This window comes from Rhinolophus ferrumequinum, chromosome X (genome assembly GCF_004115265.2).
Source record: "Rhinolophus ferrumequinum isolate MPI-CBG mRhiFer1 chromosome X, mRhiFer1_v1.p, whole genome shotgun sequence".
Classification (NCBI taxonomy): domain Eukaryota; kingdom Metazoa; phylum Chordata; class Mammalia; order Chiroptera; family Rhinolophidae; genus Rhinolophus; species Rhinolophus ferrumequinum.
This window is the reverse complement of record NC_046284.1, coordinates 119,996,471-120,023,787: the sequence shown is the minus strand read 5'-3', so window position 1 is coordinate 120,023,787 and position 27,317 is coordinate 119,996,471. Positions and strand designations below refer to the sequence as shown.

Here is a 27,317-nt window from a genome sequence, read left to right as displayed (position 1 = left end):
CATTTCTAACCCAATCCTCACTCCTGTCTTCAGGATTTATCATCTCATCCAGCGCTGCCCTCTAGAACTTTCTGCAGCGACAGAAATGCTCTGTGCTGTTTCACGCGGCAGCCACGGGCCACATGTGGTTACTGAGCCCTGGAAATGTGGCTAGCGTGACTAAGAAGTGAATTTTTAACTTCATTTGCATTATGAATGCATTATTAATTATATTAACTTTAATTAATTTAAATTTAAATAGCCTCATGTGGCTGGAAGCTATGAGATTGGGCAGGCCTGCGTCACAACTATTCCCCACAGTCTTGAAGCAGGGACGCTCCCAAGCTACCAGAGCAATTTAGCTTAAGACAGACTGAAAAGCACTGCAGTTTGCAAAGATAAACAGCAAGAAGCCAAAACTCAAAACTCTCAAGCTACCGTGAAAACACTGCGAGGGAACCCCACTGTCCTACTGTTTTCCGGAGTTTCTTGCCATCCACTCCTAATGTGAGAAGTGAGATAAGAAAAAGCAAAGAGGAAAGAACACCAGAGCTTTCCCACCAAAGTTCCTGTCCAATTGGAGAAGGAGGCTTTGATCCCTTCTATAAAAGGGACCACCAGCACGCATCTTTGGGGTGAAACGGGGCAGCCCAGTGAAGCAAAGGGCTGCCTGGAATAGAAATGGTGTGAATTCGCAAAGGAGGTCGGGTTGGAAAAGAACAAAGCCCTCAGAGAGTCCCTGAGTGAGATGTCCAGGAAGCCTATCGGCTTCATATCTTGGTTGCCCTCTGCTCTGGGGACAAGTCCAAACTGTACAACCTCCCAAGGAAGCAGCAACAGCCCCTAGCCCGCTTCTCCTCCTATTACCTGGCAGCCTGACTTCTCACGGCTCCCCAACCCAGACCTGACCAGGGGTCCCTGGGAATTCCGTGTCTGTGGCGATGTGCTCTTCCCTAGCTCACTCCAGGGCTCCCTGAGCGCACCCACAGCCATCCAACTCTGTCCAGGGGAGGCTGGGGGGCAACTGGAACCTCGCCCCAGGCTGGTGGGAGTGTGAACTGACACTACCCCTCGGGAAAAGGGTCTCTAGGGATCTGCTAAAACTGACCACTCCCCCTTCTGGGTAAATACATATGCAACAAAAACATGTACATCTTTTCACCAAAAGACTTGCATTTCAATCTGCATGGCAACATTGTCGGGAGGACCCTAAAACTGGAAATATCGGAAATCCCCACAACAAGGGAATGGTGACGGTGGTATATTTACACATCGGAATACTACACACTGATGGAAAATGAACCGTCATGAAGTAACAGTGATACGCGGACATCATGACGGGCTATAGCAGGTAAACATAAACGAGCATCATTCTATCGTGCCAGAAGCTTGTTTCCTGCGTTTTGCATCATTCGACGCATAGAAAGCACAGCAATGCGCACGATTAATTCATGCTGTTCAAAGTGGTGGAATCCGGTAGGGACTGGAAGCAAACAGGGGGAGAGGAATGGAGGGGTTTCAGGGTACCCGGAATGGTTTACTGATCTGGGTGTTGATGAGGTGGGTGTATGTTCAGTTGTAGAGTCAGCAAGCTGTCCACTGACGATACACACATACCCTTTCTGTATGCACTTTTCAGTAACGTTTTTAAGCTGTAACCATGCTCAAAAGTACAGCTCAAAGCTCACCACTTCCATGAACCATGAAAGTATCTTACAGCAGTCTTTCATTTCCTCATCATTGGAAAAAAATAAAAAACTCGTATCATTTCGGGCACACACATTTTATTGTATCAGTCAGAATTTAAACACTGCTTTTTTTTAAACCTCCCTCGGTGTTTGGCACAGTATCGGTCACGAAATAAGTATTTCATAAACTCTTTTAAGCCAAGCACATCTTTTCTGCCCTTACTTAAAACTGCTTAAATGGCAAAGACAGGTATTATCTCATACTTTCTGTGAATTTTCAAACAGCTGAGTTCAGTTAAGCAAACATTTCCTCGCACATATAAAAATGGAAAACATTGCCACAAAAAAAAAAAGGCTCTGGAATTTTCCATCCACACAGCTGTTGCTACACAGCGTCTGTGGTATAACCTTCTCTGAGTGGAACTCACTCCCACAATCCCACACAAGAGAAATGACCTCATTCCATTGCAGTCCCAGCACGGCACTGGGGAAAGGCATCAGAAATAATCAAAGAGAGGAGAGCAGACTCCCCCAAAATGTGACGAGAAGCATGAAAACTGTTGTGCTGTACTAGACCCAGATTTAAAAATGTATGGCAAAGCCTATTTCCATGAGTTTCCAAATGACAGCTGAATCATTAGAGTGCTTACTCTTTTACTCATAAATTATAAGAACACACCGTGTTTCCCTGAAAATAAGACCTCCCTGGAGAATCAGCTCTAATGTGTCTTTTGGAGCAAAAATTAATATAAGACCCAGTGTTATATTATGTTATGTTATGTCATATTACATTACATTACGTAAGACCCGGTCTCATATTATACTAAAATAAGACCGGGTCTTATAGTATTAATTTTTGCTCCAAAAGACACATTAGAGCTGATGGCCCAGCGAGGTTTTATTTTCGGGGAAACACGGTAGGACCAGAAAAGTAAATCCACAGACTAGTCCTTACATCACGGCAGTCATTCATATGCACTCTCACGGTGACCTACATAGCAGGAAGGGTTACCACTGCCAATTTACATCAATTAGTGAGGAACTCTTTCTTTCACAGCGTGTTCCTTTCTTCTCCTTCCCTTCCAACTAAACGCTTGCCACAAAAAGGTTAGCCTCTGGAAATGTTTATATTTGTTTGGTTTCATCAGCCCTTCAGAAAGAGGGAAAGCAACTTTGCAGAAATGAGAAAAAGACAGAGACTACGGATGTCCTTAAAACTTTCACCTCTGCTGTAAATAAACAGTTGCAAAGAATCTCCCCCATTCCTAGTTTCATGGGGGAAGTTCCATGCCACCAGACGCAAGGTGGAGTCTGACATATTTACAAATGCCCAGAGGGAAAGCAGAACAGAATACCAGGCAACTGCCTTCCTTAAAAAGACTCTCGCCAAGCTTCCACGGAGACGTGCGTGCTTAACACAAATACGGAATCCACAAAATCCAAAAAAAAACGACCAGTCCGGCTAAAGCTGGCTGGGGCTCTGAAGGTTAGGTTGATCTATGACCTTTCCCTTGGTAGCAACTACAAAATTCTTTATTCTTGGATTAAAGAACTTTCCAGAAGTAAAGTTGTCATCTCAGTTCTAAGTTTCATTTCTACATCCAGACTCCCTCAGGGGCCCCAACGGGCATTAGCCATTCAGGCTGCTTCCTTATTCGAGTCCAACAGCAAAGAGTGTTTTGTGGCAGCACCCAGAGACGAGTCAAGCTTTCCCTCCCCAGAAGCCCTTGCATCCCACTGGCTCTGTTGTAGGTGCCAATCCCTGGGTGGATCACTGTGACCAGCAGGGGTGACAGTAGCTTCAGCTGGGGCCCAGCCCACCCACATGTCAGATACAAAAATGGCAGAGGGCTACATTCCTCAATAGGAAATCAGGGTTCTGTCAAGCAGAGAAATGGGCTATCCCTGCTGGAAAGACAAAGCACAAACGTCTAATATATTGTGTATATGTAACGATTTATGTATTTTTATTTTTTCCATAAGCAGCCATCTTGATCATTTTACTTCTGTTAAGTCCCAAGAACTTGTGGGGGTTTTTTTAAATTAAAGTTTATTGGGGGTGACAATGGTTAGTAAAGTTACACAGATTTCAGGTGTACAATTCTGTAATACATCATCTATAAATCGCATTGTGTGTTCACCATCCAGAGTCAGTTCTCCTTCCATCACCATATATTTGATCCCCTTTACCCTCATCTACCCTCTGGTAAACGTAATGATTTAAAATGTTCAAAACCTAAAGGCACTGTGAAATACAGAATAAAATTTTACTTCTCTAAAACCATATATTACCTCAAATTGTAGCTTCCTCAATTTTTAAGGACCATGGAAATTTTTCACCTCTTGATTGTGGTGGTAGCTACGGGACTGTTCAAGTTGGTCAAAATTCATAGAACGATAGCCGAGTCTGCAGAATTTATGTAAAGACTAGATAGCAAATAGCAAATATTTTTGACTTTGCAGACCAACAGTGTGGCCACTACTCAAGTCTGCGGTTATACCACGAAAGCAGTTACAGAAAATAAGTAAATAAATGGGAATGGCTGTGTGCCAATAAAACTTTATTTACAAAAATATGCAGTGAGCCAGATTAGACCCATGAGCTGTATATAAAGTTTTTTCCCCTTATTTTTTATTTATTTTGTTATTTTTAATTACAGGTGACATACTATAAGTGTACTTTCAAGTGTAGAACATGGTATTAGATATGTATATAACTTTCAAAGCAATCACCACAATAAGTCTAGTACCCATCTGTCACATAGTTATTACGATATGTGCTACGTGTAGTTTGAAGACTCCTGAACTACACACTTGAAAAAGAATGAATTTTACTATACGTGAATTGTATTTCAATATACAAACAGAAAACATAAAGCAGAAAAAATACATACTCTAGGGGCAAAAACCCCTGTAGTTTCTTCGACTTATTTGAAATGAGATTTTATCAAGAGAATAGAGGTATTTCATTGTTTGGAAGAGGGATTTGCTGATGGTAACTGTGCAAAGGATGAGCCAGGTTTACAGAAAGTTAGACAGGGAATTTTAACCTTGACTTTCGAAAGTCACATTGACCCTTGAACAACACACGTTTGAACTGCGTGGGTCCACTTATACGCAAGTATTTTCAATAAATACATACAGTACCGTAAATGTATTTTTCTCTTTCTTATGATCTTCATAACAATTTCTTTTCTCTAGCTTACTTTAAGAAAACAGTCTGCTTTATATAGAGAGACAACATACAAAATATGTATCAGTCAACTGGTTATATTATCAGTGAGGCTTCCGATCAACAATAGGCTATTAGTTACGTTTTGGGGGAGCCAGAAGTTATGCATGAATTTTCAGCTGTGTAAGGGGTCAGCATCCCTAACCCCCATGTTGTTGTTCATGGGTCAACTGTATCTTATCCGCTCACTTGAAAATTCATTGAGAAGCCGAGTACCTTACCTACCTCTGTCTGTGACAAAGGACTGCAGCTGGCTGTGCCCACGTCCACGCTCTGAGTGGTTTTCTCGGTTCAGTTTGGTTTAGCGTGATGACTTTAAAAGTCAGCGTCCTGCACTTCTAGTTCTTTATGGCTTGCTTCTTTTATGACAGAGCAATTTTTGTCAGACATGGCTTGTAAATAAGAGCCAGTCGTTTCTTCCCCTTCTCTCATTAATGGGGCCAACAAAGCATCCGTGAGGCTGGAAAGCCACGAAAGTTGAAAGAGAAATCAAACTATTGGGAACCAGAACATTGACACTCTGAAGGAAGAAAAAAAAAAAAATTTTTTTTTAAGCAGGAGAGTTCCAAATCAGCTGGCATTCAAACATCTCAATTTGAAGTAGGCCAGGTGATGTGTGTGGAAACACAGGTTGTAGAAAAAATATACACTCAGCCTCTAGCATCTGGATTCTTTAACGATGTACGATAGGTTTTTTTAAAAATCAAAGTATTCATCTCATATTTGAGTCAGGAAAAAAAAAATCAAAGGTAGCTAGTGTGCAGATCAGCCGGAATTTTCCATGAGGAAATTCCTTCCTGCACACAAACATCCATCCTTCGGGGCATGTGTGCTAAGGGGCAGATGTCACCCTGGGCATGGCTCCAGAAAGACAAATAAGATGTGAACTGCCCTGAAACAGCTGAGGGGCCAATTAGGAAGACAGATGTACACACAAATTCTATGAAAATGTGTTGCGTTATAAGAGTCTCTAAATGCTTTCACAACTCCAGGCCAATTTAATTTATAAGAGGTGACGTTAAATGTGGAAGCAATATCATTTTCCTTTGAAGCAATACTGCTAAGAAAACATGATCAAAAGAATCGTGCAAGAGAAAAAAATAGACACATAGTTCACTTTCCCCCTCTCCTAAGTCTTCTGTTACCACAGATAGTGGTACAGGATTTTCTTTTTAAAAAGCCAATAAAAGAGAGTGTTTATTTTTACTCAATGTGTGTGTGTGTGTGTTGTTTTTGCTAAATAACTTGACGTTAATATTACTAAGAGGGGTTAGGAATAAAATAAAGCTAAAAGGGACCGTCAGAGTTTACAATCTGGTGTCAGTAACCATCAGAACATTTTAAAGACAGAATCTGATATAGTTGAAACAACCAAGAAGATAAACTAAGGTTGAAAACATAATGTCACTTTTTCCATTGAGTAATTTCCTACAATCAGACATAAATATCCCCAGGACTCTTTGCCCTGGACGTAGGATGGATACGTTGAGACTAGTTCCTACCACTGATTAGGCAGTCTGCAAGTTAATTTAGGGATGTGAGACTTTACATACGGGTTCCTCAAACTGGGAGGATTCTTCAGACGGATCACAAAGCATTCTTGTCTCCATGCAGATTGCCAGGCACCACTTCCCAGAGAATTTGGTTCAGGAGACTCACAGAGGCTCAGAAATTTATTCATTCATCCCACAAACTGTATTGGATTCCTACTACAGCCAGGAGGGGCCAGGAGCTGCAGAAGCAGTCACCTGCACGTGTCACTAGTACTTCAGGTGACACTTCACCTGGAGGTTCCAACCTCACCACCTCTGACTCTTCAGGGTTCCCTGCAGAGATGAGAAGAATTTGGGATGGACCAAGATCTATCAAGTGGTAGCAGATGTGCTGCAACCTGTCTGGTCCATCTGTAATCATTCACTAGGCAAATCAAAATTTTTAAGAGAAGGGGGCACTTTTGTCATTAAATTTCATCAATTCCATGGTTGCTTTGCCACTATTTATTTCCTTAAAAGGACGAACAGCTAATCCTATGTATCCGAAGCTGCCAGTTTTCCCAAGTCAGCAGAATAATTGTATCAGTGTTTCTTTTTCCTTGCAAAATAGAATCTCATATACACAGCATAAGGCTCCTTTCACTGAGATCATTTGTCTTTTGACAAATTAAGGAATCTCAGACCCAAATAGCTACACGAAAACAGGCCTAACATGCGATCTCATAACCATATTATTTGTTGAACCCATATATGCAAAAAAAAACTATTTTGAAGCGAGCCATTAATTGATTGCGGTCCGTTTGATTTTGTAGTGGCAATTACACTATGTGTTTATTGCTTATCTCTGAGTAAAGGACACTGGTTTACCTAAATGACATAGCTGAAGGGGAGATCTGGCCATTGTCTAGTCCAGGGGTTGGCCTATTACAGCCTGCCACCTGGTTTTGTAAAAAAAAAAAGTTCTGTTGCCTTTCTTGGAACATAGAATACAGACACGCCCATTCATTTAGATATTGTTTATGATCACTTTAGAGCTACAAAAGTGAGTTAAGTAGTTGCCACAGAGACCACGTGGCCCTCAAAGCCTAAAATATTTACAATCTGGCCCTTTGCCAAAGAACTTTGCCCACCCTCGATCTTGTCAGTTGAGACCACCACAGTTAGAACTCAGCCCCAAAGGGGCCAGATGGATGAACATGCTAGATGTTGACGACAAAGCCATACAAAGCTAGACAACGTGGAAGGAATAGCTATGCATGAAAGCAGTAAAAGAAACCCCAGAGAAAAGATCTATAGATTTTTCTATATTTCATTTAATTTTTTTTAATTTAAAAGTAGAAGGAAAAGCAGTGCCAACAAAAACTACAAAGAGGTTAATATATTTACTAGCTCGATAGAACCAACTTAAAGGTATGCATAGCAATTGCCAGTTTACAGATGAGGAAATATACACGGCTGATAAAGCGCTGAGAAGATGCTCAACCCAACTAGTAATCAGAGAAATCAAAAGTATAGTGAAAAACCATTTCAGACTGGCAAACAGTGAGTGAAACATTGAGTTCTGTCAAGTCTGTAATGTCAAGTCTGTAAAGATAGGAGGTACCCTTGAGCCCCCATCTTGGGAGGGCATTTCTTTTTAATGAGTTTCAGGTGCACAAAACAATGCGCGAGACAGTCCACCCCTCACAAAGTGATAACCCCCCAATCTATTGCCCCTCTCACATCGTAAATATCCATTATGATTCCATTGCCTCTATTCCCTATGCTGTACTCCATATGCCATGACTACAGATACATTAAATTATAGTTGACATACAATATTATTCAGCTTCAGCTTCAGGTTTGGGAGGGCATTGGGCAACATCGATCAAATTTTAAATATGCATGACCTTTGACCCCACGGTTAAAATGCTTGATGTTCATCCTAGCGGAGTCCTTGCGATTGTGTACAAGACTGTACGTTAAGCAGAGTCTGGAAGCGCCGCACTGTGCCGCCATGATATAGGACGAAGCAGAAGTGACTGCATCAATGTGGAAAGCAAGCCAAGATCACTGTCACTGAAGAGAAGCAAAATGCAAAGCAATGTAGACGTGGAGACACCACTGAGTTTTTTAAAAGTCCCATCTTCAACTTACCATGGTTTGAATTGTGTCCCCCAAAAAAGACGTGTCGGACTCCTAACCCCCTCGTACTTCAGCATGTGACCTTATTTGGAAATAGGGTCTCTACTGGGATAATCAAATTAAACTGAGCTCCTTGGGATGGGCCCAAATCCAATATAACTGGTGTGCTTATAAAAAGGGACTATTTGGACACAAAGACAAATGCACACAGAGGGAAGACAACACAAAGAAGACACACAGGGAGAAGGTGGCCACGTGACCAGTGACGCATCTCTAAGCCAAGGAACGCCAACTATTGACAGCAAACCACAGAAACCGGAAGAGGCAGGAAGAACCCTCCCCTAGAGACTTCCGAGGTAGCATGGCCCAGCCACACCTTGATTTCAGATTTCTGGCCCCCAGAACTTCAAGACAATACATTTCTATTGTTGTAAGCCACGCAGATTTTGGTCCTTTGTTAGAGCCGCCCTACAAAATTAATCGATGACCTATCACATCTCCCTCTAAACATCTAGTCATTTCTGGAGGGTTTGTCCACATGGACACTCATCTGTGTACATGCACGGAAAATGATTGACAAGGTTATACACCAACCAGTAATGGGCGATTCCGGAAGGAATCTGCGAGTGACCTATGAGGTGGGGACCTGAACTTTCCATACATTATTTGAAAATCCAGCAGCCAATATGCATTAATGTAGTGCGTGTTTAAGTGAAAAATTCTTTTTTATTAGGGGAAGGGCCCACCCAGTGCCCCTCCTTTGTCCTGGGACAAGCCCCGCTCTTCTGCTATGGCCTCCCTCCATTCTAACCATTCGGTTCCAACAAAGACATCTCATTGATTGTCCCTGCAGGTGGGCTTTGGGACCAAGTTGGGGCCAGTGGGTCTGACAGAATCCCTCTCTGTTGGCACAGCCTAAAACCTCGGCCTGGAACACGCGGCTGCCATATCCACTGCTTGGCAGGCACAACAGCTCCAGTCTCAGGAGTGGATGAGCGGACGGACAGGGCATCTCTGTGAGAACTGGTGGCCCCGGTTCCAGCCGCTCCTGAAACCGGCCTCACCTCTGCCCTCCTTTACTTTAGCCACTGCGCTGTGTCACTAAGGAACTTGGAATTGCGGTCTGTCACTTACACACAGAAAGGAGCCAACAAAACATAACAGAAGAAACACAGGATTGTAAACATCAGATGGGGAAATTCGCAACCTGTTTAGTAACCCAAGGAATACAAATCCTTTTGAAATGGGATTTTTTTTTTTTTTTCACTTCAGTGGCGTGTGTGTCTCCTCTGAACTACAGTTCTTGACCTCAGGGTGCTGGAATGATACGTGTATTTTATTCTCTTTACATTTTTCTGCATTTCCTAACTTCTTACCAATGAGAATCTCTTACTTCTACCGTGTTTCCCCAAAAACAAGACCTAGCCAGACAATCAGCTCTAATGAGTCTTTTGGAGAAAAAATTAATATAAGATCCAGTATTATATTTTATTATATTATATAAGACTGGGTCTTATAGTAAAATAAGACCAGGTCTTATAGTAATTTTTGCTCCAAAAGACGCATTAGAGCTGATTGTCCAGCTAGGTCTTATTTTCAGGGAAACACGGTACATTTAAAAAATTAATTTTCCTTTACTTTTTTCTTTAAGAAAAACTCTTACAGGAAACCAAGTGTGAAACATTTAGGACGCAGGCACTAAGATATTTTCAAAGAATTCGAAACACTTGATCACTCACAGGGAGAGAATGAGCAAAGAGTCCAGGGTACTTCATGGTTTAGACCATGTTACCCTTAGCTCCTTAGCGTACCTGAAATATAGCGTATTTATTACTAATCCAGATTTCACAGGTGTGCCATTCCCATAAATCTGTCACCTGTGTAAAGCACTTTAACGCAGTAGATCCTGATAGCTAGTGTAATAGCCTGTGTGTCGGATTGTTCACCAACATTGGGGGACCCTCCCTGAGGAAGCATCAAACACTCCGCCCAATTAAAAGGTACGGCCAGGTGACTCACTGCCCCAATGAACATGAAAAACAATGACGTTTCAGGGGATACTTTATGATGTGGTCGTCATTTTTTTTTCCCCATCTCCATCAACCTCAGTCCTCAAGTGACTATAACAGCAGAGGCCCCGGGCCATATACAGTAACATGTAGCAAGAACAAGAAAGAAACTTAGTTGCAAGGCACTGGGGCTGTTTGTTACGGCACCGTTACACAGCACATCTTCACTAATACAATAGGAATCCATGGAAAAGATGCCGTTAAGGATCCTTGGAAAGAAAAGGAAGATTGCATGTACTGTCTTGCAAAACATATTTCAACCTACTGTTCTATTCTCCTGCTATTTTTACACTGCAATTATTCATCTTGATATTTTACTAACTTAGCAAAAGGTCCAAGTGCTTTCGGAGGCTGATTAACAAGTAATCTAAGGGGAAATCTTGGCTGGATGAGAAGCTTTAACATTTCTAGCACGGCTCACACTGTGCACTAAATTACTCTGCTATCATCATAATCAAGCACAAACAAGGCCACGTTTCTGTACTACATCATCCAACCTGTGATCCTCTCCACCCCCCGTCTCAGAAGCCGGAGAGAATGTAATGGAAACCACACAAGCAGCTCTTCGTAATTTTTCCCAGATCCGTTTTTATGCCACTTCTAAGCCTGAGTTTAGACTGAAGATTTTTGCCTCGTGGAAGCTCTCTTAAATCATTTCAATAAATTCAGGCTCAGCTTGTGAAGTGTGCCTATCAAGGGGGAAGGGCCTTGGTGTTGCACTGGGGATATGCAAATATAAAGAAATAGCCCCTCGAACAACAGTAAAGGAAGAACATTTTCCAGCAGAAATTGATGGCAACCATCTTCAGTGACCTTCTGCACGAAAGGAATGCAGGAAAGAGTAAAATTACTTTAAAAAACGAGATGGAAATCATCGTTCTCCAGAGCCAAATAGTTTCTCATGAGTTCCAGTATCGTACAATGGAGCAAAGCACATTCACGGCCTGATGTGTCATCTGAAATGGAGCAGTTTACACGTGACACACACACACATACGAAATACCACAGGAAGTACATCAAATTTAAAATGATATTTCTATATCGCAATGCCTTTCTTCCTGGACCACACCATAAAGAGTTAGGGCTTTGTCTTACATGTTGATGTAAAAACCCCTGGGGCTGGTCAGGGAATTTCTGTGGTTGTGAAATTTTCAGCACATTGGAGTCCAGACTTAAATAGGTAAACCACAATGTATCGTCAAAATACAATCTCCCTGTTTTCCAGGACAATTGCACTTAGCACTGCAGTGTCACTCCGTGCCAACACTGCCCAAGATGTCGACTTTGACTAATTAGACAGTGTGTGTAAATTCTGGCTGACGGATGAGACTGGGCAAAACACAGAAATATCAAAAACATCACGTCTATGTGTAGTTTTTTTTTTAAGCCACGTCACATGTAGGAGGTTCCAGGCGGGGAGTGGGGGTGAGGGGGTCTGCCTTTTAAGAGTGATGGTAGCCAAAAGGACTCCCTTTGGCCAATTTGGGGACAATTTGAGCATCATGAAGAATAACAATGCTAATAGATGGTAACACACGTTAACAGACAAAAAAAAAAAATCAAGCCATGAGGCAACAAGAATGCTCAAAAGTTGGGGTGCAGAAGGAAAGCTTTTCTTCATAGAAGAGTTTCAGCTAAGAACTTGTAGAGGACCTCAAACTCACACAATGTTAGATACATCAATTATAGCTCAACACACTGGGTGGGAAAAAAAAAGAGAGAGAGAAAAATAACTTGTCGAATAAATTAGATCAGATTGATAATTCACCATCCTTGTCCACCCATGTAATACTTCAATCAGTAAAAGAGAGGGAATGGGTGTGAAGAGATAGTCACATCGTCCCAAAATATCACTCCCAGTAGACTCACTCATTACTCAGGAAAGAACGTACCTGCAGGATGGGAAGATTAGGTGGCAAGGCCCTAACCAAGGAACCAAGCTCAGCAAAACTAATAAAAGGACAATTTGAGCATTTGATCCCACAGGTATAACTCAGTGAAAAGGACACAACATCACCTCCGAAATGCACTTGCCAGAAATGCCCCATCTGAACCGAATCAGGAAGGAACAATCGGACAAATGCTGACCACGTGATCTGATGGGAGGTAAGGAACCTGGGCCCTTCAAAAAGGTCAGTGACATAAAAGAAAATCTAAAGGCAAGGAGACTGTTCTAAATTAAAGGAAATTACAAAGTCACAGGTAAATGCAGTGCGTGATTCGTAAAGGGAACGCATATTTTTCGGAAGCCTCTGAAAGGACATTCTGCGCTGACGCTGGAAGACGCTGGCAGCTACTGAATGGACCCAGGTGTCAATGGCATCTGCTGCTCTGGGGCCGCCCCACATTGGAAGGGTGTGGGGCAGGTTTGGGGGCGGCCGTCTTTGTGGTGGCATTTGAGCAAGGCTGAGGCACAAACACTGGCCAGGTGAGCCCCAGGCCGTGCCGTGCAGGCAACACACCCACCGGCCTGCAGGGGAAACAGCCCCAGTGCTAGGAGCGGAATGATGATCGTTCCGTATCATTTTAACCGGGAAGTCTTTGTCTTGTCCTTGCCAGATGCTGTAACAAAGCACTACAGGCTTCCAAACAACAGACATGTAGGTCTCGCAGTTCTGGAGACGGAAGTCCGAGATCAAGACACCAGCAGATTCGGGGTCTGGTGAGCCCCCACTTCCTGGTTCATAGACGGCCGTTTGCTTGCTGTGTCCTCTCATGGTGGGAGGGGTGAGGGGGCTCTCTGGTGTCTCTTCTAAGGACCCTGATCCCATTCATGAGGCTGCCACTCTCATGAATGACCTCATCACCTCCCAAAGACCCCACCTTGGGAGTTAGGTTCCAATATATGAATTTTAGGGGATAAACACTCTGTCTGTAACGTCCCTGAGATGCTAACGCACCTGCTTCTATCAAACCCTAGCATCGGTTTGCTGGTGGCAGCCGTATTAAAGAGAAGACGCCATCCACAACTCTTAAAAGGCAATGAGTGGTTTAGAAATCATTAGACTGATCCTTTGGAAATTATTATTAGACTGATAATTTGTGCCTTGATTTCTATCACTTGGAAAGCAAGGGTTTTTTTTTTTTTTATTATGAATTAAATTTACTGGGGTGACATTGGTTAGTAAAATTAGGTAGGTTTCCAGGGCACATTTCTCTCATACATCATCTAGATAGCAAGTCTTAGTGATACGCAGTTTACTTAGAGAATAAAATGGAACGTTTTTAAAATTGTTCTTTATGTGTTAATTTATATTACCAAGTAGCTTGTGTGCTTTATAGTACCATAGATTTTGTATTTTAGTGCTATTCAAAGGGTAATTTTGATGGTGGAATAAGGTAAAGTTCTGAGCTACGTGCCCATGACACAGTAGCATACACTAAATTTTACTCATTTTTCCTTCAGTAGAATACCTAGACTTTGGACAAATTAATGAGAAGTGGGACATGGAACAGACACCCCCAAATAGGCACTCGTGAGAACAAGCCATTCGTCGCAATCCCCAAAGGTTGTAAAGGTTTACATTTAAAAATGCACCCCCACACTGGTCCCAACCTAACCCCACAGGACTTCCCAGCTCCCCAAACAATTACTTCAATGGCAGGGAAATCACGTTTGCATGCCACCGCCAAAAGGAAAAATAACACTGAAAACGGAAATTCAACTTCAACACTGTCACTCAGGCCCAAGTCATGGACTGCAAAACGGAGAGGACATAAATTATTTTCAGTTTCCCTCAACACTGAAAAGAAGAGCATGAAACAGGTAATACATCAAACTCTAATTCAGAAATTTCCTGGGATTACATTTTCGTTTACGATCGTTTGATTCGGGAAGTACTTCCTAAACCATCCTCATCAGTAAAAGAAATAGATAAGTATCTCACTTATGTACAAATCGTGACCAATGGGATTTAATTCCCCACCCCACACCCCAAAAAGATGTCAGCACCTGTCACTGTTTTTCTTTTCTTTCTTTTTTTTTTTTTTTTAATGTGACCCTGAACTGCTTTTACAATTCAGGATATTTCCCAATCCCATGGAACTCAATCCTTCTAAATTACATCATGCCACGCTCTCAACAGACAGAATGTTTTAACAGGGTGAGAAAAGGGACTGACTCCTTCAACAGCTCTGTGTAAAAATTCTTTAGCTTTGCCAGCATCAAAGCCCCCACCACCGTGGCTTCATCTCTTTAACATCTGTTACACGGCATTGCTATTTTTCAAATGGATTGTGCAAGAAGAATGCTCTGACATTCCTAGAGCACTAGAGCAAAATGTGTCCCCTGGACTGTCTTGGCTTTGGCAGGACGCGTGACAACTGCCCTACACTGCCCCGTGTGCGCATTCAGGAGGCTTTGACAGAAGTAAGGACCCACACATGAGTGGCCATCATTCATGCTTTTATTTCTCCTTTATTGAAAAAACAAATTGATATCCTGTCAATACTTTCCTATTTAGTAGCTGAACCATCTTGAGAAGGGTCAATTATCCACTTACAAATATTTTCTCACTCTGTCCAAATCCATGAGGCTAAGAGACACTGAGATATTTCATTTAAAAATTAGAAATAAAAACCCTACATCTCTCAAGCAGGGATCAGCAAACTACACCCGTGGGCCAAATAAGGTGTTGTCTGTTTTTATAAATAAAGTTTTATTGGCATGTGGCCACACCCATTTGTTTGTATATTGTCTGTGGCTACAAGGACCAAGTTGAGAATTTTCAACAGAGGTCCTATCTACCACAAAGCGTAAAATAGTTTACTATCCAGCCCTTTGCAGAAAACATTTACTAATCCCTACTCCAAAGGGGTGTTGTCGAACAGAAATATAATGCAGACAGCATATGGAAGTCTAAATTATTTAGTAGCCATATTAAAAATTAAAAAGAAACAAGTCAAGTCAATTTCAATAACATATTTTAGCCCAATATATGCAACATAGTATCATTTCAGCACATGATCAATAGTAAAGTTATTAATGAGAAGTTATTTTTCTTCAGTCTTTAAAATCTTATGTAACAATTCAGACTGGCCACATTTCAAGAGCTCAACAGCTACTTGGAACCAGCGGCCACCACACTGGTCCCTGTAGGTCTAAGGGCATGTTAAGTGATGGGAGAAAAAGTACAAAAAGAATGGATCTGTCAATGATGGCCTCACTGCTCATTCTAAGTCTACCCCAAGCAGTATTTGGGATATACTTACACTAAAATATTCATCGTGTATCTGTATTCCAAATGTCACTGGGGGTCCTGATTTTATCTGACTACCCACAACTCGGCCCCTGGATTTTCCTGCTCACTAAGAATTCAAGTGGGAGGCAGCAAAGGAAGGAAGGCTCTCCTTGGGCTTCCCCTCTGGTGCCTCGAGTTGTCACTTCATTCTGAAAATGCTGGTGCGTGCACACTCTCTGGCCTCAGAAATCAATTGATGCCGAGGTCATCCAGCTCAAGGGTGTTACACAGAAGGTGCCGTACCCCTCGGCGCCAGTCAGCGATGCCATCACTAACGAATGAGTCTGCAAGTGGAAACACAGACACACTCTTCCTCCGGTTTTGCTTTAAAAAAAAACAAAACTCTGCTGTCCCACCAAGACACTAGGGACCCCTTACACAGAAAAGAAATCGTTAATACAATGAAGAGTCACAATAAGACTGAACTAGAAATAACTTTCCTTATTCCCTGGGTGGGGGCAGGGGCGCTAGATGGTTTCCTTTTTGCTTCCGGGGAAAATAGGCCAGCACTTCTAGAAACCTTGACGTCCACACACAGCTAGGGAATGCAGAGCGAGATGACCAGAGAGTAATTTTAGAACGGGACAGCTGTCTGGGAATCCATGTAGAAATCCAAGTTGTAAAAACCAAGCCCGGCGTTCCGTTTCCTTTATTCAAAAAACCGGTGACACGAATCAATTGTCTCTATCACAAAGCCTTCTGAATGTGCTGTCTTCTTAATTCTAACAGAGTTGAAAGCGCACGATGAAAATCGGATCGTGTGGAACAGAGTGTCGCCAGGGGAGAGAAGGGCTTGGTTTGGCAGTCGGGGGACTCGGCGGATGAGTGAGCCGCTTGGCAATTGTAGCATGATCAAAGCTGTCGACACAGTTTCAACTAGTGAGAACAGACCCCCAAAATGAAGGAGAAAATGATCTCGTGACAGCTACAATTATGTACTTTTCCGTTGACTCATCTTGAAAAATCATTTGGGAGAAACTTTCTTGCAGGGAGAACAGAAAACCTTTGTCGTTCTTTTCCAAATTAACTTACTTGCAGCGCTCAAGACTCAAAGCTTCCACCATCAATCCGTTCAGTTTAACGATGGCTCAACCGATGCGTCTGTGCAGACGGCCACCTTTCAGCAGGAACGAACGTCGTAGCAACCTGGACACCTGAGTGTGGTCACAAGAATATTAAAATCCAGAAGACTGAAATCATTCCACGCCACCTGGAGACACCCGAGTTTTTTCTAACTTCTCGGCGTTTTGCTTGTTATTTCAGCTTATAGCTCGTGACAAGTTAAGGCATCCAGAGAACTTCTAATGAGCCCAGAATTCCGTGGACACCCATCAAGTTCTCCCAGGCTCTCCATCTGGACCGGTCTCCATGTCTTAGTCTTATTTTCCTGACAGCTTGCCCACTTTGAGGTTCTTGTCTCCTACGAACCACAAAGCTCCCTCCACAATAGAAAGCGCAAAAAAGCGCAAAAAAAGACAGCAAGCGGCCAGAAGCACGTCCTTAGGCTTCTAAACTAGTCCCTTCTTCTCTCTGTACCTGGGGAACATCGAGAGAATGGCCCGCCAAATCCTCAACTGTGTGGTTGGACGTGAAGAGCTCTTTTTCTCACAGGTTTAAAAACAAAATAGACTGCCAGGTGTCTATTTTCTCATAGGTTGAAAAACAAAATAGACTCTCAAGCCAGATTTAAATTATACTACATTCATTCTAGCATTCCTCGGTCACATACACTAAAATCACTGTAAAGGCGTTTAATGCCACTGAAGTATACACTCAGAGATGGTTAAAATGGTAAAGTGTGTGGTATGTACGTTACCACAATAAAAATGAAAAACAGAAATTTAAAAAACGAAACAAAAACAAATAGTTGTCAAGATGTCACCCAGACCACAGTGTCTGATTCCTATGTTCCTGGCATCTGCCAGAGACCCCGTCTAATTCTCCTCCATGACAAGAAGTTCCAGAAAACGTTCCCTCTACTGCACGTGTTTTGGTCTCTCTGGCCATTTGGTGCTATCTGTGAACAGGGCTATAATTTAAATATGTTGTTAAAAGACAGGGTTGTCTAGACTATTCCCACCGTGGTCCCGGTGTTTTGCACGAAGGTGCAGACAAACAGAATTCCATTTCACTATTATCGTAATAACCAGTCGTATCTTCCAACTCCCTGGCTAGGCTCAAAGCGTCCCTTCTTTGTTGAGTCATCAACCATTTCCATGCCATGGGAAATCGCAGGTGTTATTTTCATAAGCAATCCAATTCTTTAATGAGGATTTTCTTTCTCTACTAACAGGTACTTTAGGAGTAGGTGTATTTTTACTTTTTTTTTTAATGACACATTGCTTATAAATTTCACACTTTTCCAACGTGCGGCACTGGTTAGTTTGGGGGATGGTTTGTTTGGCTCTGGGATTTAACACAGTATTGGGAACTGGAGAAAGATGAGGGGACCCAGAGGGAAGGAGGGCACTGCTGAGCTGAGCCTTAATAAAAACACCAAGGTGTGGTGTGGGGAGACGGGGAGAGCGAGATCTCTTCACAGGGAGAATGTGGGTGCCTCCTGACCAGCTTGGGGGGACAGAGGCCCAGAGAGCAGTTTCCAGGCTCTCGGCCTCGCGTGGGGAGTTGCTGGCTCGGGTAGTGGATGACCATCAACTGTGATTGGTTGGCCATCAGCTGTAACCGATTAGCCAATTGGCTACTGATGTAACTGCGGGGCTGCGTTGATTGGTTAGTTGGCAGGCAGAGAAGTGAATGGCGGACTGCGGATCGTGTGGCTACTACTGCGTGTGTCTCCAACCCAGCCGCCAGAGAGAATATAGTGGTGTGACTCCCCTACCTATGGCTCTGTGGGTGTTCCTTTTTGGCCTCACCATGTCCTGTGTTCTTATGTGGGGCGCGGGAGCTGAGACCCCGCAGGCCGCCCCGCACGACACAGGTACATGGAGCCACGCAGCCACAGGCTGGGGACAGTGTTCCAGGCTGACAGTAGGTTAAAGGGAAACGCGGTACCACGGGAGGACACGAAGCAAGGGTGCACATAGTGGTTTGCAGAGCACCCCCAAAATACGTGCCCAAGTCCTAACTCCTGGCACCTCAGAATGGGGCCCTACTTGAAGTAAGGGCTTTTGCAGATGTAATTAAAGAAAGGATCCTGAGATCCTCCCAAACTTAGGGTGGGCCCTACATCGAACAACTGGTGTCTTACAGGAGGAAGGAAAGGGAAATTTAAGACACAGAGACCAAAAACCCCATGTGAAGACGGAAGCAGAGATTGGACAGGTAAGTCTACAAACAAAAGACGGCTGGCAGCCACCACAGAGGGGCATGGGACGGATTTTCCCCAGAACCACCCGAGGGACCAATCCTACCCACACCTTGATCCCAAGACTTGTGGCTTCCAGCACTGTGAGAGGATACATTTCTGCTATTATCACCCCCTTACTTTGTGGTTATTTGTTACAGCAGCCCTAGGAAACTAATACAGAGTCATGGGATCAGATTTGCATTGGTGGAGGCATTACCTGGAAAAGAAAGGCAGCTGGGCCCTAGAGATGGCAGGGAACCAAGGTGTGCATGCAGGTAAGATTCATCATTGCCAAGTTAAGAAATGAACTTTCCAGCTAATGACCTCCGTCAGACAAGGTCATGTGCTAAGGGTGCGCAGGGAGAGCACCATGATGGTTTGATGCAGCTGGGACCGGAGGTTGGCAGATTGCTGAAGGGGCACTGGCAGAATTGCTTGCTCTCATGAGGGCCCCGCTGGGGTGGAAGAACCTTCTTGGCAGTGACGTGAGCGCTCTCCATTATGCAATTTTCTTCCAGCAGCCATAGGCCGCTTGGAAGTGGACTGAGGGCGGCAGATGGCTACACCGTTTCAAGACCAGGCTTCCCCAAGGAGCAGGACAGAACGTTTCGGCGTGTTTCCAATCGGAGCTCTGTTGGACTGACCGACTTCGATAAATTCACGACTGTAAACATTGGGTACAAAACAATACTCCCTAAGGGATAAATATATTGGGGGAGGCAGTCATATGCTGCAGCGTGCTACAGCAGAGAGGAGTACCACTGAATGTGGAATCAGAGATGCAAGATACACACACACACACACACACACACACACACACACACACACACACCCCACGACACGTCCATTAATACAAAACTCATTCTGTGTAAGGGAGCATGTGTGGAGCCACAGTGTAGAGAAAAGCAAGGAGATCATTACCCCAAAAGTCCAAACAGCGGTAACTGCTAGTGGGGAAAGATGGACGGTGATGACGGGGACATCCTGAGCAGACGGAAACATTCTCCTTCCTGACTTGGGTGATTACCGGTTGTTCCTTTTCTGTCATTCATTAAAATGTGTTTACCTTGAATGCACTTTTATGTCCATAGGTCATATGTCTTACTACAAGGTGAAAGGAAAGGAGGTACATTCTCTGTGACTCAGTCGCATTCAATTTTCATTTTAATTCTGCACAAAATAGAGGTTAGTATTTGAATAAGCCACGAATTTTTTTTTCCAGTGGCAAGCATTAGCAACCCAAATCAAATTTGGCTAAGACAAAAAACAAAAAAAAAAAAAAAAAAGGAGGGGGGAACACATTGGTACGTATGACTGAGTTGTTCACGTGTAGCCTTCAGGCTTGGCTAGATCCAGGTGCTAAAATGCTACTGCATGGAGTCTGTCTCTCTCACTCCTTGGCTCTGTGTTTCTCAATATATCAGGGCTTATCTTCAGTCTCAAGAACTGATAAAAATGGACTTTATCATCACTAGGTTCAGAGGCTACCACCAGCTAAGCGACGCCAGGAAGCAAACAAACCTCTTTGTCATTAATTCTAGCAAAAGCCCACCTCGGGCTATCTCTGGGGCATCATGGTTCACACACGCTTCCCTGAGCAGTCCCTGTAGCCAAGGGATGCGAGTTGCTGTGTTAGCCAGGCCTGGTCCCTGGGGAGTCCCTTGGAGCGCTGTATCACAGGACCTGAGAGTGACAGCCAGCTGTTCCCTAAAGAAAACTTCACTTGTTTTAACAGAAAGACGGGGGTGGACACAAGGACAGATAAAACCCACCGATGTCCACCACAAATGTTTCCTTTGGTGCTATCACCAAGTAGTAATTTCATTTCCTGTATGTCAAACACCTCCCTTCCTTTCTAGTCCTCTCCCAAATAAAGACCAAAGGCAAACAAAACATACAAAAAAAAAAAAAAAAACCACCGAAGCATTTAAAAGGAACCAAAAGGACTGAAAGAATGAGTAAATGATTCCATCTTCCTCAATCTTTGGCTTCTCATGAATGACCTACTGGAAATTCGGACCAAAGCTTTGCACCAGCCCACTTACATAATTTCTAGCGACTTTCTGACTCCCGCTGGCATGGGTCAGAATAGAAGGTGACAGGACAGAGTACGGTCCTTAAAGCGAGTAAGGGGGAAGATCCTGAACGCTTAGGGAGTGTCCAAGACACAAACGGATCTCCCTCCCCCTCAGGAAAAGGACCAACGCTGCCTGCCGCTGACCAAGCCAGCCAATGGCTCCAGGACCATTCAAGATGACGGTGAGCAAGAATATCTCCACAATTACGTCTGTGCATCACTGAATCGCCTAGGCTCTGCCGACACAGCAAGGCTGGACTTCCAGGCTCATGTGTGCAACTTTGCAATCATCCTGAGGTCCCCCACTCTTTCCAGCCACCCTCCACTGGAATCCCACACTAACAAAAGCTGCTGAAACCAAAGCTCCAGCAGACTTTGTAGACTCAGGACATGTCCTTCCTGGGGAGGACTACAGGAAATCCACAGGATGAAAGCAGCCACAGCCTGGAAACGTCTCCCCAAGGGACGGAGAAGGAGAAAAGGCTGTTTCTTTTTTAATAATTACCAGTAACCGTTTCACAATAGAAGGTTTTGTGGCTTCATTCATACGATCAATGAAAATTAAATTAACATCTTGGAAACCCACCTTAAACATACCTCACGCTCCCTCCTAGGCGCCAAACGCTATGGTAAGCCCTGGGGACGCAAACATGACTAAGACACAACCCCTGCTAAAAAGAGATTACTCAGGAGTAATTCATCCCTCCCAGCATGTTCAGATGACCTCCTCAGGCTGTGGGGAAAATGGAATATAGAAGTAATCTCTTTCTAAAACCTCTCATCCCCCAGAAAAGAGAATTAAAACCGCAGCTGTCTGAGTGAACCACCATCCTTGTAACACCCACGGTGTTACCCAGGAGAGGTCCCTCCGCTCCCCCACCCCCACTTCTCCCTCCAGGTCTGGGTGCAGGAGAGAAGCCAGCTAGTTCCCCACCCTCTCCCCCTTTGGGCCTGATTTGTATCACCCCGCCACCCCCCCAAAAAAATTCCTATGTTGAAATCCTAACTCCCAGTCTCTAGGAAAGTGACTGTTTTTGGAAACCGGGCCTTTAAAGAGGTGATCACACTAACATGAAGTCATTAAGGGTGGGCCCTGATCCAACAGGACTGTGTCCTCCTAACAAGAGGAGATGAGGACAGACACACACACAGGGACGACCCTGTGAGGACACGGGGAGCAGAGGGCCGTGTGCAGGCCCAGGAGGGAGGCTTCCGGAGGAACCAAGGCTGCCCACCCGACCTCGGACTTCCAGCCTCTAGAACTGGGACAAACACAATTCCTGTTGGATAGGCCACCCTGTCTGTCTGTGCAGCTTCAATCAGGCAGCCGGCCGGCCCTAGGAAACTAATACAAACCCAAACCACCACTCCGCTGTCAGAATGTGGGGACCCTTACAAAACTGCTCCGGTTTTCAGGATGCCCCCCACCTTTTTTTTAAACTCCCCAATTTTGAAAGCCCCCGTTAAAATGCATGCGACATCCCACTCTTGACACTGAAATGGTACAGCTTACTAAAACCTGGCCGTGAGTAGGATTCCCCCCCACTCCCCATCCCACAAACTTACAGGAGGTACCCAGGCCCCCTCTTCACCTTGAGTCCTTCTCCCAACCACAGACAAGGTTCCACACCCTTTCAAGACACTGCATACACGGGCTCCTCCAAGGGGGGGGGATCTGACTGAATCTGGCTTCACCAGAGAGTAACAGATTGTGAACTATCCACTTGCCAAGTTTTCCCCCTTGCCAGACCATTTTTAAATTACATGTGCAGAGAATGGCATTCAAAGGACTTAAATATCTCCCAAGGGAGAGAAAAAAGGGTAGAAAATAACCCATAAAGCTCACAAAACATGGGCAAGCGCAGCTGATGCAGCTTGGGGTGGGTTTCCTTTTCCGGTGTTTGTTTGGGGAAGGGGTTTTTCTGGTTGCTTTTGTTGTTTTTTGCTCTGGGGCAGAAGGAAGGGGACAGGTCACAGAAGGGAACTTACTCAACAGGCCGCTATTTAGGAAAGTCACTTCTAGACTAGAGGGGGGAGGGCTGGGGGCTGCTCGGTTCCAAGTCTTGGGGTCTGGAAGGTGCCAAGCTTTGGGGGTCCCCGTGCGATGAGCCTGCAGGAAACTAGGCTGCGGGGACTCCCAGCCTGCACCTCAGACCCCACCCGCTCCCGATCGGTGGACAAGTGGTTTAAAAAAAAAAAAAAAAAAGATGTTTTTTTAAGCCGTACTTCCTGTTATGTTCGAGGAAGGCTTGGGCCGTTTTATTATTAAGCAATTTTCTTTCTAAGTAGTTAACCAAAAAAAAAAAAAAAAAAAAAGGCCACATTTCTACCAGGCTAAGTAAGATCTGCCTTACTCAAGCATCCATGTTTTAAATCTCGTATTTTCTTAAGCCCTTAATTAAGCCTTCCAAGTGCTTGCCTATGTTTAATTTGCATTCCGAAACAGAAAATCTAATGTGTTTTAACATTGTCTGCTTCAGCTGAAAAGGAAACTGTAAATTTATACAGTCTGGTTTAAAAAAAAAATTGGCAATTGCATCTTAATGAGTCTCTGGAATGAGGCTGGGCGGGGCCCCAACCCTCCCGGTCCCGAGCCTCCCCTCCCCCTCCTCCGCTCCCTCCTGCTCCCTTCCCCCTCCGCCCCTGCTTTCCACCCCTCCCCCTCCTCCGCTCCCTCCCCCCTCCTCCCCTGCTTTCCACCCCTCCCCCTCCTCCGCTCCCTCCCCCCCCTGTTCCCTCCTCCCTCCTCCCCTGCTTTCCACCCCTCCCCCTCCTCCGTTCCCTCCCCCCTCCTGCTCCCTTCCCCCTCCCCCCTCCTGCTCCCTTCCCCCTCCTCCCCTACTTTCCACCCTCGGCGCCCGATTGCCCTCCTGCTCCCATCCCCCTCCCTCCTCTTTCACCTCCCTTCCCCCTTCTCCCCTGCTTTCCACCCCTCCCCTCCGCACCCCTCCCCCGCCCTCTCCGCCTTCCCGCCGCAGCCATAGCCTCCCTCCCCACACTCCTCCACTCCCCCAAGGGCCCGGCTCCCCCAAACCCTCTCGGCGGGGGTGGGGGTAAGGCTTGGAAAGGTCACGTGGCCCCGTGGCCTCCAGGGCTGGGGAAGGGCGGCGGCCTAACCTGTTCTTTGTTAAGAGGTCAGCGCCAGCGCCCAGTACCGCTGGGAAGCAGGTACCGACGACCTTCGAAGAGCTGCGCACTCGCAGCGCCCGTCCCCTCCCCCCAGCCTGCTCGGCTCTCTCCACGTGCTGTCCTCCCGAAAGGCTGCCCCAGCTCACCGTTTCCTCCCGGGCCCTGGGCTGCTGCGGTTCTGAGGACGCTGAGCCACAGGAAAGGGACGGCAGCGGGGCGGTGCTGTGAGGCAGCCGGCAAGGCCTGGGGACAGATGGATGTGGGGAGCAAAGGTGAAGGGGGCGCTCCTGGAGAGAGGCAAGGCCCGGGAGGTGGAGCCGGAGGCCTCGGAAGGGGAAACCCCCACTTTTACGGGCTCTCTGTCTTGTCGCTGGACGCGGGAGGGTTTCTCGGAACGTAAGCCTCTCCCGCCCGATAGTAAACCCCAGGAGGACCTCGCGGGAAGCCGGTCACCGTAAATGCTGTGCGCAGCTGAATATCCGAGGCCGCGTGAACCAGGCCTCGAGTATTGTGTAATCATTGCCAGAGGATTCCAGAGCTATCAGACACGCGGGGGGTCCCTTCGTAAGCCACCTGATGACATCTTTGTCCCTTTACTGTGGCTTTGCCACTCAGCTGGGAAGGAATGTTTATTCTTCCTAATGTATAGCCAAGCACCGCCAATGTCCCCGCCAGGAAAGCACAACTTCCCAGAGAAGACCAGTTAATGTCATGACCTGCCTGTCGTTTTTTCTCTGTGCAGAACATTTTTCCATCCCGAAATGGGAGGTGAATAGTAAAACGGGGCTCACACTGTATATAAATAGCTTAGCATTCTGATTTTGTTACCTAGTCTTAAAAATATTTTTCTGAGTCACTAAATAGTTTTCACAGGCATATTTTTAATGATGGCCTAAAATTCCACTGGATGGAATTTTTCATATGCCAGAATGTTTTTAACCATCCGCCTGTTGTGGGGCACTCCTCTGGTTTAACCCTTAAGAAATAGATCCTGAATTATTCCACCCTGTGGAGTGACACAAGTAACCTTTTTCACCTCAACCCTCACTGCAAGAAATGAATACACTTTCCACTCACCATGGATAAGTGTGTTGGCTTTTCTCGTTTTGGATTGTTTGGATTGTTTGAAGCTTTCCAGTGTTAAAGCTAGAAGAACGCTGACCAAGTTTCCAAGCATCGCAAATATGTGAATATTCCCGTCTTGGAAGAAGCCCGGGATGAGAAACTGTCTCCCAAAGCATCACCTGCTGTGGATATCCGGCAAAGCATAAATGCCTATAGTGGGGAGTGGAATTTTCTCTTCTGTTATAGTCTCTGCTAAATGTCTAGTGTTTGTATGCGTCTGCACATTTTAGCAGGCTGGTGGGTAGCACTGATTACGTATAAATTCAGTGGCTTTAAATTAAGGGCACAAATCCCCATGTGGCAGGACAGGATGGAAGCCTCTCGGTAAAAGCAATTGCCACCCGTTGATGGTGACCTTCATGGGCCCAGGTGATGGCCACCTGTTCACGATAACCTTCAGAGCCCAGGTGATGGATCAGCCTCTGTGATTCCCCCTTTTTGTCCCCCTTTTTTGTCCCCCTTTTTGCCTGTCACAAGCAAAGCATTTCCCCCAGTTACTCCTTCCCACACTCCAGTATTGAATGTGAAAGAAGAAATGCAAGGATATACCATTCCTTTCACAAAGGGTCACCTTCAACTCCTCCCTTTGTAGCAAATGACAGACTAATTCCAGGGTCGTTCTTGTACCTCTTCAGCAGGTTTTTTGTTGATTTAATCAACAACTTCAGTGTTAAAATGTGACTGATCACATCTATCTACCCAAGAGAAAAGAAACATTCGTCCACTCAGACTCCTATACGAATGTTCGAATGTTCGCAGCAGCATGGTTCCCAAGAGCCAAAAAGTGAAAATAGCCCAAATGTCCATCAACAGACCCACAAAACCTGGTCCATCATACAATGGCATATTATCCAGCGTAAAAAGGAAGGAAATATTGCTACATGCTACAATGTGGTTGAACCTCAGAGACATGCTGACATACAAAAGGATACATAGTACATGATTCCATTTCTATGAAATGTCCCGGGAAGCTTAACCAACAGAGACAAGAAGTAACTTAGTGGTTGTTTCAGGGAGGAGAGGCCTAGGGAAAGGATACCTGGATTTTTCCGGGGGTGACAGAGATGTTCTAAAATTAGCTTGTAGTCATGATTGCACAACTTGAAATATGCTAAGAAACAGCACCACTGAATTGTACACTTGCAGTGGGTGAACTTGATGGTATGTAAATTACATCTCAATAAAACTGCTTTGTACTGCAATAGTGTAACAATTTTTATGGGACCTGTTTCCAAGCGAAAAGGGTCCCTAACACAGGCCAATTAAAGACCAGAGGCTTTCAAAGTAGGTCACCCTAAAACTAGCACACGCCACAATCCATCTGTGTCAAACACTGGCTTTTTCTTTGAGCCGCTTCTCTGCTTTCTGCCCCTACAGGGTCTAAGCCCCCGTCACTTTCTGTATGTATTTGGGTCAGTCTTTCTACTCTTTTCTGCCTCCCTTCATTCTGCCGGACCATCGTTCTGATGGTGTGTTTCACCTCCTTTCCCACACACCCTGTGAAAGGATCCACAGATCCATCTCACGGGCAATGTATGAGGTTAACCCCGATTCCTCAGGCACAATCCCTGCTTTCCTTCTACTCAGCGCCCCAATGAGCTCAGCACTTTGGTCTTTCCTTCCCTCCAGATAAACCACCACCCACAGGCAGAGGCACATTTCCCATGGAAACCTGGGACCCCCCACGCACTCACCTTTGGCCCAATCCAAACACTCTGGAAAGCATTCTGATCTTTGCCGTGTGGGACAACCTCTGTCATTTCCTTGTTTATCCATTTTCATTTCATGTTTTCACTGCGGGTCACCACCCACTCCGCTGAATTCACAACCAACTAATCATTTGAGCAACCGTCC

The 27,317-nt window shown here is 44.9% G+C and overlaps 1 protein-coding gene across 2 annotated transcripts in view; it reads right to left on the bottom strand.

Annotated features, from left to right (window-relative positions):
- ANOS1 (anosmin 1) overlaps positions 1-24,668 on the bottom strand; it is a 515,987-nt gene extending 491,319 nt beyond the window's left edge. The window contains exon 1 of one of the 2 annotated variants that reach the window (XM_033107670.1): positions 24,485-24,668. The gene's annotated coding sequence lies outside the window, so the exon portion shown is untranslated. Of the gene's footprint in view, positions 1-24,326; positions 24,411-24,484 lie in introns of those variants that run through there. The other variant, XM_033107678.1, reaches the window with a different exon arrangement.
- Between the last annotated feature and the right edge of the window lie 2,649 nt (positions 24,669-27,317).